Source organism: Rutidosis leptorrhynchoides, chromosome 11, assembly GCF_046630445.1.
Source record: "Rutidosis leptorrhynchoides isolate AG116_Rl617_1_P2 chromosome 11, CSIRO_AGI_Rlap_v1, whole genome shotgun sequence".
Classification (NCBI taxonomy): domain Eukaryota; kingdom Viridiplantae; phylum Streptophyta; class Magnoliopsida; order Asterales; family Asteraceae; genus Rutidosis; species Rutidosis leptorrhynchoides.
In genome coordinates this window covers 76648508-76662446 of record NC_092343.1, presented here as the reverse complement: position 1 = coordinate 76662446, position 13939 = coordinate 76648508, and positions in this window count along the sequence as shown.

Sequence of the window (13939 nt, the reverse complement as noted above, 5' to 3'; positions counted from 1 at the left end):
ACACGGCTAAAGCAATGATAGACGTGTTCGGTAAGAAATTGACCCTAAGTATAGAGGATGAGAGTGTTACCTTTTCAGTTGATAGAGCAATGCAACAACCACAATCTGCAGATGATACATGTTATTATATTCAAACTATAGATGCACATGCAGAATTATTAGAAGAATTTCCAGAATTACAAGGAATAGGAGAATGTTCTTTAGGAGATGGAATAGAACCAATTGATGAAGTTGAAATGTTAGCTACGCTAATAGCTAATGGATATGAACCAACAACAGAAGAAATCCAAATGCTAAAAGAAGAAGACAGATATCGATACAAATCATCGATAGAAGAACCACCGAAATTAGAGTTAAAGCCACTTCCAAACCATTTGGAATACGCTTATTTACATGGTGAATCTGAATTACCTGTAATAATATCGTCTTCTCTTACTGAAAATGAGAAATCACAACTCATTTCTGTGTTGAAAGCTCATAAACCAGCCATTGCATGGAAGATTCATGATATTAAAGGAATAAGTCCTTCGTATTGCACACATAAAATCCTTATGGAAGAAGGTCATAAAACGTATGTGCAACGCCAACGAAGACTAAATCCTAATATGCAAGATGTAGTTAAGAAAGAGATTATTAAACTGCTAGATGCAGGTCTAATTTATCCAATCTCTGATAGTCCATGGGTAAGCCCAGTTCAATGCGTGCCTAAGAAGGGTGGCATGACTGTCATTACAAATGAGAAAAATGAGCTTATTCCTACTAGGACTGTAACAGGATGGCGTGTGTGTATTGATTATAGAAAATTAAATGACGCCACCAGAAAAGATCACTTTCCCTTACCTTTCATTGATCAAATGTTGGAAAGATTAGCCGGAAATAGTTACTATTGTTTTCTAGATGGATTTTCCGGATATTTTCAAATTCCAATAGCACCCGAGGACCAAGAGAAAACCACATTCACGTGCCCTTATGGTACTTTTGCTTACAAATGCATGCCATTTGGACTTTGCAACGCCCCTGCAACCTTTCAAAGGTATATGATGGCGATTTTTCACGACATGATAGAAGAATGCATGGAAGTTTTCATGGATGACTTTTCAGTCTTCGGTGATACATTTGAATCATGTCTAGTTAATCTGGAATGAATGCTTATTAGATGCGAATAATCAAATCTAGTTCTTAATTGGGAGAAATGTCATTTTATGGTTAAAGAAGGCATCGTTGTTGGTCATAAAATTTCAAAAGAAGGAATTGAAGTGGATAGAGCTAAAGTAGATGTAATTGCTAAACTTCCACATCCCACCAATGTTAGAGGAGTTAGGAGCTTTCTAGGGCATGCCGGTTTTTACCGACGTTTCATAAAAGATTTTTCTAAAATTGCCACTCCTATGAATAAAATCCTAGAAAAGGATGCTCCATTCATCTTTTCAGATGAATGTATCAAATCTTTTAATATTCTTAAAGAGAAACTCACTAATGCGCCGATCATGATAACACCAAATTGGAATCTACCATTTGAACTAATGTGCGATGCAAGTGATTTTGCAATGGGAGCCGTTTTAGGACAAAGGATTGAAAAACGATTTCAACCTATATATTATGCTAGTAAGACGTTACAAGGAGCACAAACGAACTATACAACTACTGAAAAAGAACTCCTTGCTATTGTCTTTGATTTTGACAAATTTCGATCATATCTCGTTCTAGCAAAAACGGTTGTTTATACCGACCATTCTGCTCTTAGATACCTATTTTCGAAACAAGATGCTAAACCAAGATTAATCCATTGGATCTTACTCTTACAAGAGTTTGATATTGAAATCCGAGATAAAAGAGGAGCAGAAAATCTAGCCGCTGATCATCTTTCTCGTCTTGAAAATCCCGAATTAGAAGTTCTAAATGAATCGGCCATACAAGACAACTTTCCTGATGAATATGTATTGAAGATAGATTATAATGAAATCCCATGGTTTGCAGACTATGCAAACTATTTAGTATGTGGATTCCTTGAAAAAGGATTATCGTACCAAAAATGAAAGAAATTCTTCAGTGATATAAAACACTATTTTTGGGAAGATCAACATCTGTTTAAAAGTTGTCCCGATGGAATAATACGCCGATGTGTATTTGGAGATGAAGCTAGTAAAATTTTAAACCATTGTCACACAGGACCAACAGGAGGGCATTATGGGCCTCAACTAACAGCAAGAAAAGTTTATGATGCTGGATTCTATTGGCCTACAATTTACAAAGACGCACACCTTCTTTGCAAATCCTGTGATGCTTGTCAAAGGGCCGGAAAAATAAGTCAACGTGATGAAATGCCACAAAATGTCATACAAGTATGTGAAGTATTTGACATTTGGGGTATTGACTTTATGGGTCCATTTCCAAAATCTCATAATAATCTCTATATTCTCGTAGCCATTGATTATGTATCTAAATGGGCGGAAGCACAAGCTCTCCCAACTAACGATGCACGAGTTGTAGTAAACTTTTTAAAACGTCTTTTTGCAAGGTTTGGAACACCGAAAGCTTTAATAAGTGATCGGGGTACTCATTTCTGTAATAATCAACTTGAGAATGTTCTTAAAAGATATGGAGTAACTCATAAAATCTCCACCGCATATCATCCACAAACAAGTGGACAAGTTGAAAATACCAACCGAGCTTTAAAACGTATTCTAGAGAAAACCGTAGGATCAAATCCGAAGGAATGGTCCATTAAATTGGAGGATGCACTCTGGGCTTTTAGAACAGCCTACAAAACTCCAATTGGAACCACACCTTTTAGACTTGTTTATGGAAAAACATGTCATCTTCCAGTAGAAATTGAACACAAAGAATTTTGGGCTTTGAAGACATGTAATCTTGATTTACATGAAGCCGGACGTCTACGATTAAGTCAACTAAATGAATTAAAAGAATTAAGACATGAAGCATACGAAAATTCGTTAATCTATAAAGAAAGAACGAAGAAATGGCATGATAAAAGAATCAGAAGTTCAAAAGAATTTAAAGAAGGAAACAGAGTTCTTCTTTTCAATTCACGATTCAAGGTATTTCCTGGAAAATTGAAATCAAGATGGTCTGGACCATTCATAGTCAAAAGAGTTTTCCCATACAGAACGATAGAATTAATAAATTCAAATGGGATTGAATTTAAAGTTAATGGTCACAGAGTTAAACATTACATACATGGTCTGATGGAAGAAGACAATGAAGTTAATCACAATTTCGATACCACATCTAACTAAGTATAGGGGGTTTATGTATTTCTGTTAGAGTTAGATTGTCTGTTTTCGTGTAGTTCTCGAAAATGGAACCCGAATGGTCTTTCCCTAGCAGACCCTAAAGAACTAGTCTTCTCCCCCCATTCTGAATTTTTATTTTTTTTAGGTTTTTACAAAATGAAGACTGCCTGTGAACTAAACCATGGTCTAATGCTACACGCTTTGATCACTAAACGTAATAATGACACACTACCAAGTGAAATAGTATCAGTAATCAGAGAAAGATTGGACGGAGTTAGAAAAGAATCCAGAAGCGAAGATAATAAGTTACAATTTGGTAAAGGAAAATCAAAATCCGTAGCAAAAAGAAGAGCACGACACCTAGAAAGATGTCACAAATGCGGAAAATGGTCACATGGAGGTAAATGTTCAAATAATCAAACCTATTCAAACACCGAATTTGTTACTTTATGCAGAGATGGACCGTTCATATGTTTAGAAGAAAAAACACTGAATGCTCGAGGTTACGCCTGTGTAGCCATGGAAAACCAATTAAACCGACTATCTTATGAATGGGATAGATCATATAACTAAGAAATCTATTTCACAGGTATGTTTGTACAGTTTTTTTTATTTTTTATTTTTTATTTTTATTTTTAACCTTTTGATAATAAACGCTAATTTGTTCGCTATAAAGTATTAAATTGGTATTGAATAAAATTAGGTTTGGCGACCGAAATTATTGATATCATTCAAAAATTTATTACATCACTGCGAAATTTAACGTTTATTCTTAAGGTATAAATATCTTTAATCAATCAACCCAAAATATTTCAAAAATTCGTCATAAGTTAAATTAGGTTTTGGAACCGAAATTACTTTACCGAAAAGAGGGGCGCATATTTTTGATTATATTTGATTGATTAAAGTGGGATAAAAAGCCAAAAAGATTTTTAATTTTATTTTTACCATGTTTTTTAAAATTAATATATAAATCTTAAATTAATATTGTAAACTTTGTAAAATCAATATATTTAAAATTGTAAATATTTGAAAAATTAATATAAATTTGGTGTGAATTTATAATATGAATTTTTAAATTAAGTTTGGTGTGAATTTTTAATTTTTAAAATATGAATTTTATTTTTATGCATTTTAAATTGTAAGTTTGGTGTGAATTTTTAATATTAATTTTGAATTTTATATTTAAATTGTGTGAATTTAAAAACAAAAATTTACTTTATCTCATTAAGTTAAAAATATGATTTTTAAAATTCGTCGTAAGTTGAAGACTAGGTCTTTGAACCGAAATTGCTTTACCCAAGGGAGGGACGAGAACTTTTATTATCATTATTTTTAATCTTATTGAATTAAAGTATGCCAAAAACATTAAAAAACCCCAAAAATCTTAGCTTTTAAAACAATCGCTACAAAAAGACAAATTTTAAAATTTTGTCAAATGACGGACTAGGACATCGATCCGAAACGACCTCGTCCTAAATAACAAGGGAAACAAAATTTTAAAATTAATTACTTTATTGTTTTAATTAGTATAAGATATATATATATATATATAAAAAATAAAATACAAACTCCGCGACTCGCGGAGTTTGAAAGGGAAATCCACCGCGACTTGCGGAGGATGAAAAATCCAGAAAAAAATATATACTGATCGAACTGATCAGTCCCCAACCCAACACCCACAAAACCTGCGAAATAAACCCGAAAATACTGCGCAAAAACCCGAGAAAACACCCCCAAAATCACAATTTTTAACCGTTAATCATCAAATCTTTTACTAAAATCATGTTAAGAAGGATGCTATCAAGGAATTACTCAAGAAAAACGGTAAATTTCTACACCTAAACACCATTTAATCCGAAAATTAGTGTTCTTGAGCAATTTTTTCCCCAATTCGATTTTGATGCTTTTTAGTGTAATTATGCTTAAATTGTTTATGTATTATGCTTGTATAACCTAGATTGATACTATTTAACATGATTAGAAGCCTTAAACTTCAAATTTTGAGTAATTTAGGGTTTGTGTTCTTGAGCAAATTTGGGGCTTTTTGATATAAACAGGTTATGGCCAATTTTTGTCATGAATTGTTGCTAAATTAAGTAGTGTAACATGTTTAGGTAGTTAAATGATCCAAACTTTGAACCTAAACATGATTTTGAGAATTAAAGTGGACTTTTTCAAGTCTAAAATTCATGAACTTGATTTTTGAGAGATAATGCCATTTGAAACTTGTTTAATTGCTAGTAATGATTATTTTGACATGTTATTTGAGTTGAATGCTTATGAACTTGGCGAACATTTTCGTATATGCTTATTTGAAAAAGTGTAGATTTGATGAAAATATGAAAATGAGCTTAAGTTTGATATAAATTGATCATGTCATTTTGATTGATGATTTTGCTGACACTAATGCATATTTGGATGCACAAAAATTGTGTTTGATGTGTTTTGCAGACTGAAAGGGGTGAATCTTCATCCCAAGCTCGCAATGCTCCTGCTGAGAATGCGGAACAATAGGAGGTGGATAACTACTACAAACAAGATATACCCCATCCAGTCATGACATTTTCTGATATGCACTTGGAAGATTTGCACCCGAACCTGAGATTTGACAGACTTTGGATAGATTATCCAAAATACCAAAGGGGTTTGCATACTCTTCATTCTAAAGTTGTTGAGGTACCTAGGGTCATAGAATGGGGACCATTAGAAGCTGTAGAATTGGCCGGGCCAATTAGGGAATTACTTGCACAGAGGTATGGTAATTCTACTTTTAACGACTGGGTACGTTTATTCACCATGCGTAGACCTGTATATAAAGTATGGTGTGAAGAATTGTTGTGTAGTATAGAATTAAACGATCGGGTAGCTAGTTTAACCGATCGATCTTTTATTAGATTTTTGTTAGGAGGTTCGATGCGCCACATGTCTTTACTAGACATGGCTCAGGCTTTACGTATATATACGCCTGAGGAGTTAGCATCTGCCGATTGTAGAGGGTTGATACTAAATGGTAGAAAGATAGATGAAAATTTTGATACACATGGTGTATGGAGTCAAATGACAAGCCATCACCGATTCAAAGGGGGAAATTACTCTTATTTGGATATAGATAGAGCTGAATTAAGAGTAATTCATAGGTTTTTAGCTAATTCGATTACACAAAGAGGTAAGAACAAGGAAAAGGTAAATGAACAGAATTTGTTTTACCATATGTGTATTCGAGACCCACAAAGCGCTGTAAGTATACCTTATTGTGTGGGTTATTATTTATCAGCTATGGTTAGGGGGATGAGACCGCATAGTATAATAGGAGGTGGTATATTTATTACTTTGATTGCTGAATATCTCGGTGTGGATATAAGTCGGGGGGATTATTAGTCGAAGAACCAGAACCCCGCGATACAATAGGTTTAAATGTATACCATGGTGCGAAAGTTTTGTAGAGGCGAAATAACGCCGCAGTACAATACCATGGTAGACATCCACAGGTTGAGAGAAACCAACAGCAAGGTAATGTAGGAGGGGGAAATGAAATGCAAGAAATGCAAAGGTTTATAGCTTCACAGGAGTACGAAAATGCTAGACAAAGAGCATTTGAAGATTGGCAAGTTTATTAAAACCAAATCATAGCTTATTGCTAACATATAGGTAGAAACTATATTCCTACTCCAAAGCCCATATTCCCTCCCTGGTCTATAGAGATTCAACCACCGTATCCTACGTATAACCCAGCCGAAGCATTTTATAGCACCTATGGTTATGCATGGAACCCCTATTGGTATCAGTATCATCCCTAGTCTACTTAGTTTTATTTATTTTGTAATTTGTAATGTTGATACATTTAATACTTATGTTAATATTGTAATAGTTTTTATAATTTTCTAACTTTTATTCTTAGATTTTAATAATTTTTGAATGTGGGGTAATATACCAAACTTCAAAAATATGTATATATGTTTGCAGTTTATCTTATGTACACAACAGGGTAAAACAACGCATTTTCAAAGACTGGCATTAAGTTCAGCAAAAGCAACTAATTTTGACGACAAGATGCAAAATATATGTGAAATAACAACAAGACGGAATGAACAAATGATATGCACCATTTATCATTCAGCAAGCAAACACAAATATGTTTGGAAACTTTGGTAAAATTTAATCATTTTCACACAAATCACCCTCAATAATTTAAATTGTTACTGATTTCTTGCAAATGAGGGCATTGCAAGATCTTAGGTGTGGGAAGGGGTTAAATTGTTTCGGATTTTTAAAATTTTTTTTCATAAACACTTGGTTACCATTAAAAATACTAGTAAAGCAGTAGTTGTATTAGAATCTAGTGCTCTCTGATAATAAAGAACAGCCCTAGTCTTATATACTGACTACCCAATTCTAGTAAAATTTTTCAAAATTTTCAATTAAATGAACTCAAAATCATGTTTATACATATTTATGAACGATAAAACTAGGTTTTAACACCGAAATTATTGTTACCTCGAAAAGGACATAAATTGAGAAACAAACCAAAATGTTAAAATTCATTTAAAATGGAATAGAGGACAATAAAAAGGAAAATAAAAGTCAAGTGTGGGAAAATTCTCCAAGTTATTCAAAACATATGTCACATATTTTTGTACAAATAACTGAAAATACTTTTGCTTTGGACTAAACTAAACTGTTTTACCCGATGAAAGAAAAGAAGAGATGGATCTACACGATGAATCAATTCCATCATTAAAAGGAAGTAAAGTCTTCCGAAAAAGAAACGCGCTTCTTGATTTAGGTCATGAAGTTGTCGTCCAGACCAGCTGTAGGTTGACGAAAAACCTAGAAAAGTCATCACTAAAATCAGCAGGAAATCCACGGACCTCAGCATTAAACAGGGTCGCCAAGTGGTCAGATTTATCCTAACCATGAGAAGGATTTATCTCGTACAATGGGGGGCACCATGCAAATTAGCTGGATAAGACTAATGAATCAGATCCCCAGAAATGATAATCTCCTTAAAAGATCAAAAATCAGCTTTTAAGCCTGATATTACTCAATCCTTGAGATTGACCTTAAAGATTGAGAATTACAAACTCATGGAATTCAATGATATCTAAACTCGAGCCTGAACGAGAAAATATTTTGATCAAAATTACAAACCGATTTGTTTTCTAAAAACCCATTTTCAATGCGTTCATTACCATTGAACGTAAAATCCTAGGAATTCACCTGGAATTCATTAGGTCACTTGAACCAAATCGGGTGTCAACCGTAAGAACGGTGGTTGCATAGTGGTCAAGGACAGGACCTTGTGCCAGACCGAAAAATCATAAGGGTGAGCTTTACTATTGCTCCTACCAAGGATAGTAATTGCGTCCGACACGTTATAGACCATAATTAAAAGCATGTCAGGGGACATTACCTTAACAGTTGCTTGTTCAACGCTTTCCTTTACAACCGGACGGTAGTTTACCGAAAGGTAATATACGGGACAAGTAAACTGGACGTGTTGCTTTCCAAATACAAGGTTAGCAAGTGGGTGACACAAAACCATAAGTTTTGAGCTAAAATTTTCAAATCTGAAACCCACCAAACCCACAAAAATATTTTGCAAACACCGGTGAAGGGTTATTCCGGAAAACTTATCTAGGGTAAAAACTAGATTTAATTTTCAAAAGATCAAATGTTTTCATAAAGATCCAATTTCCTTAATGGATCTAAATTTTTATAGTCATGTGGGACTGTAAACCATATCGTTACTACCATTGTTTATACCGCCGTAAAGAAATCACTGATGTACAAAGTGTGAAGAATAAAGAAGTGATTCTAGTATTTCAAGACTATATTGCTTGAGGACAAGCAACGCTCAAGTGTGGGAATATTTGATAATGCTAAAAACGAACATATATTTCATAGCATTATTCCCCAAGAAAGACAAGCTTTTAGTTGCAATTGTTCTATTTACAAATGATATTCGTTTAAATATTAAAAGGTGAAGACAAAAGACAGATTCGACGAATTGAAGACGTAAACGACCAAAAAGCTCAAAAGTACAAAATACAATCAAAGAGGTTCCAATTATTGATAAGAAACGTCTCGAAATTACAAGAGTACAAGATTCAAAATGCAAAGTACAAGATATTAAATTGTACGCAAGGACGTTCGAAAATCTGGAACCGGGACCAGAGTCAACTCTCAACGCTCGACGCAACGGACTAAAAATTACAAGTCAACTATGCACATGAATATAATATAATATATAAATAATTCTTAAAAATTATATATATATTATATTAATATTTAAAATCGTCGGCAAACAAAGAGCCAAGGATGAATGAGCTGTAAAAACGAACTCCGCGACTTGCAGAGTTCGAAGGCCAAATGTACCGCGAGTCGCGGAGCCCCAAATTTAGAAACTGCCTATAAAGCTCGCGCATTCTGATCGTAAAAATATTACAAATATATCCATCAATCTCTCTATCTATATACGTAATATTTATATTTATAATTTATATTTTAATTTTAATTTTAATTATAATTCTAATAATAAGGGTATGTTAGCGAATGTTGTAAGGATGTAAGTCGAAATTCTGTCCGTGTAACGCTACGCTATTTTTAATCATTGTAAGTTATGTTCAACCTTTTTAATTTAATGTCTCGTAGCTAAGTTATTATTATGCTTATTTAATCCGAAGTAATCATGATGTTGGGCTAATTACTAAAATTGGGTAATTGGACTTTGTACCATAATTGGGGTTTGGACAAAAGAACGACACTTGTGGAAATTAGACTATGGGCTATTAATGGGCTTTATATTTGTTTAACTAAATGATAGTTTGTTAATGTTAATATAAAAATTTACAATTGGGCATCCCTATAAATTACCATATACACTCGATCGGACACGATGGGCGGGGTATTTATATGTACGAATAATCGTTCATTTAACCGGACACGGGAATTGATTAATAGCCACTAGAATAATTAAAACAGGGGTGAAATTATGTACAAGGACACTTGGTATAATTGATAACAAAATATTAAAACCTTGGGTTACACTCAGTCGACATCCTAGTGTAATTATTAAACAAAGTATTAAAATCTTGTTACAGTTTAAGTCCCCAATTAATTGGAATATTTAACTTCGGGTATAAGAATAATTTGACGAGGACACTCGCACTTTATATTTATGACTGATGGACTGTTATGGACAAAAACCAGACGGACATATTAAATAATCCAGGACAAAGGACAATTAACCCATGGGCATAAAACTAAAATCAACACGTCAAACATCATGGTTACGGAAGTTTAAATAAGCATAATTCTTTTATTTCATATTTAATTTCCTTTATTTTATATTTAATTGCACTTCTAATTATCGCATTTTTATTGTTATTGTATTTAATTGCACTTTTAATTATCGTACTTTTTAATTATCGCAAGTTTATTTTATCGCACTTTTATTATTCGCAATTTCATTAACTTTATTTACTTTACGCTTTAAATTAAGTCTTGTATTTATTTATTATTTTACATTTGGTTTTAACTGCGACTAAAGTCTTAAAATCGACAAACCGGTCATTAAACGGTAAAAACCCCCCTTTATAATAATAATATTATTTATATATATATTTGTATTTTTATAAATTTAAACTAATATAGCGTTAAGCTTTGTTTAAAGATATTCCCTGTGGAACAAACCGGACTTACTAAAAACTACACTACTGTACGATTAGGTACACTGCCTATAAGTGTTGTAGCAAGGTTTAAGTATATCCATTCTCTAAATAAATAAATATCTTGTGTAAAATTGTATCGTATTTAATAGTATTTCCTGCTAAAAATTAATAGTATTTTATACCCCTTAGCTTTAACCATCACGTACCTATCACGTTATACATATTATCAAACGCAAACTCAAGTCGGTCAACCAATTCTTTCACCATTCCTAAGTCATTTTGACCCAAAGTGCAATCCCGACCCATTTTGCACCATTAACCCTAATAATGGGTCAACTTCACCAAAAACCCTAACTCTAGTCAAATATGGTCTTATTACATTTTTTTAAATCACCAATTTAACTCATTTTCACACATGCAAGACTACTTAGGTCATTAAAGACCCATTTGACCCATTTTAAGGTCAACACACCCATTTGGGTCATCCACAACCCAAATGACACCCACTAACATTAACTATAAGTGTACTTGTGATTTGCTAGGCCTTTAAGACCCATTTACCCTTTCAAAACCCTAGGTTAGTCACCATTTGGGTCTTCATGACCCAAACTTACCCAAAACCCCAAATTACTTACAAATGGGTTTTATGTGCAACACTAACCCAAACCCTAACCCTTAAACACATTAAACTAAGGTAATCAAGTTTAGGGCTTACCACCACAATCAAAACGAAGCTAACGAGGAGATGAACAACTTTAATGCTAGAGCTAAAACCCGAAACACGTTTCTTCTTCTCCGATTTGAGCTTTCTCACACTTGAATCACACTCTCTCACTAGGATTTAAGTGGATGAAGTTTGGTGGTTAGAAATGGAGTAATGAGGCTCAACCAAACTGATCTAGGGCCTTTAATTTGTCCATAAGTGAATTTACCAAAATGCCCATCAAAATATCTGATTTAAAAAGCTGGAACCCGGCTACAGTAAGGGGTGCACGGCGCGCACTAGGCTCAGCTCACTCAGTGACTTCTGTTTAACTGCACAACATCACCCACACTCTATGTAACATATTTACACTGCTGTACAAACTGATTAGGGTCTTACAACTCTCCCCCACTTATTCGGATTGCGTCCTCGCAATCCAAGCCGCATGACAAGAGGGAAGATATACCAACACGAACTCTTCGGGCTCCCAAGTAAACTCGGAACCTATACTTCAACGCCATTGGACTTTAAAAGTCCTTACCTCTTTATTTCTCAATTTCTTAACCTTTTCATCGAGTATAGCAATCGGCTCCTCAATATACTCTAACTTATTGTTTAGCTCAATTTCGTCTAACGGCACCCATGATGAATCATCCGCAAGACACTTACGGAGATGGGAAACATGAAATGTATTATGAATCCCCGCAAGCTCTTCGGGTAATTCCAAACGATACACAACTTCACCAACACGAGCTAAAACTTTAAAGGGACCAATAAACCGAGGAGCTAACTTTCCCCGTTTTCGAAATCGAATAATACCCTTCCATGGCGAAACCTTAAGCATCACCATATCGCCTTCTTGAAATTCGATCGTTCGTCTACGTTTGTCGGCATACGACTTTTGTCTATCTTGAGCCTTTCTCAAATGTTCCCGAATAATATCAATCTTGTTATTCGTCTCTAAAACCAAATTCGGTACTCCCGATTTCTCTTTGACCCACTTCTCCCCAACAAATGGGAGTTCAACACCTCCGACCGTAAAGCATCTCATAAGGTGGCATCCCGATACTAGTATGATAACTATTATTGTACGAGAATTCCACCAAAGGCAAATGCTCATCCCAACTACCACCGAAATCAATAATGCACGCCTGTAACATATCTTCCATAGTTTGGTTCGTACGTTCGGGTTGACCGTCCGTTTGAGGATGATACGCCGTGCTCAAATTCAATTGTGTACCCATATCCTCATGAAACTTTTCCCAAAATCGAGATGTAAAACGGGTATCTCGATCCGAAATAATAGATATAGGAACCCCATATCGAGCGACCACTTCCTTGATAAACAACTTAGCCAAGGTCTACGACGATATCGCTTATTTAATGGGAAGAAACAAAGCACTTTTCATCAACCGGTCAACTATCACCCAAATCGTATCAAATTGGGTTCTCGCCGTCTTAGGTAACTTTGTTATGAAATCCATGGTAATGTGCTCCCATTTCCATTTCGGAATTTCTAACGGTTGCAATTTACCATACGGCTTTTAGTGTTCGGCTTTTACTTGCAAACACGTGACGCATTGCTCAACATAATTCACAACATCACGCTTCATGCCCGGCCACCAATAATCTTTCTTCAAGTCAAGATACATTTTCGTCGCGCCCGGATGAATGGAATATTTTGACTTATGTGCTTCATCAAGTAGCACTCGTCGGTAATCACCCATCTTAGGCACCCACACCCTTCCTTGGAAAGACAACAAACCATGCGGACCCATATTAATAAACTCCGATTGGCCCACGATTCGCTCCGTATGCTTGTTGTGAACATAAGCCTCTATTTGAATCTCACCAAGCTTTTCAAGAAAATCGTTGGTAATAATCAAACGTAACGATCCAACTCGTATCGCCGGATGTTGACTCTTTCGACTCAACGCATCCGCGACCACATTCGCCTTACCCGGATGATAAAGTATTTCACAATCGTAGTCTTTCACCACATCCATCCACCTATGTTGGCGATAATTCAAATCTCGTTGATTAAAGAGATGTTTCAAACTCTTATGATCCGGCCTCGTAAACTTTTCTCCCCGTGATTTGGGGACCAAAGTGCCCACCTGTTGGACCAAGGTGACAATCAAGCAGAATTTCAGTGCATTCCTTCCCCGAAACACACCTGCAAATAACTCCATCCGCACATCGCCTAAATAGATAAGGGACTTCCCAAAAATAGTATTTTAGGTCACTAAAGAATTTCTTTCTTTTCTGATGTGACCAACCGGTTTCTAGGTACCCCCCAACAATGTAAT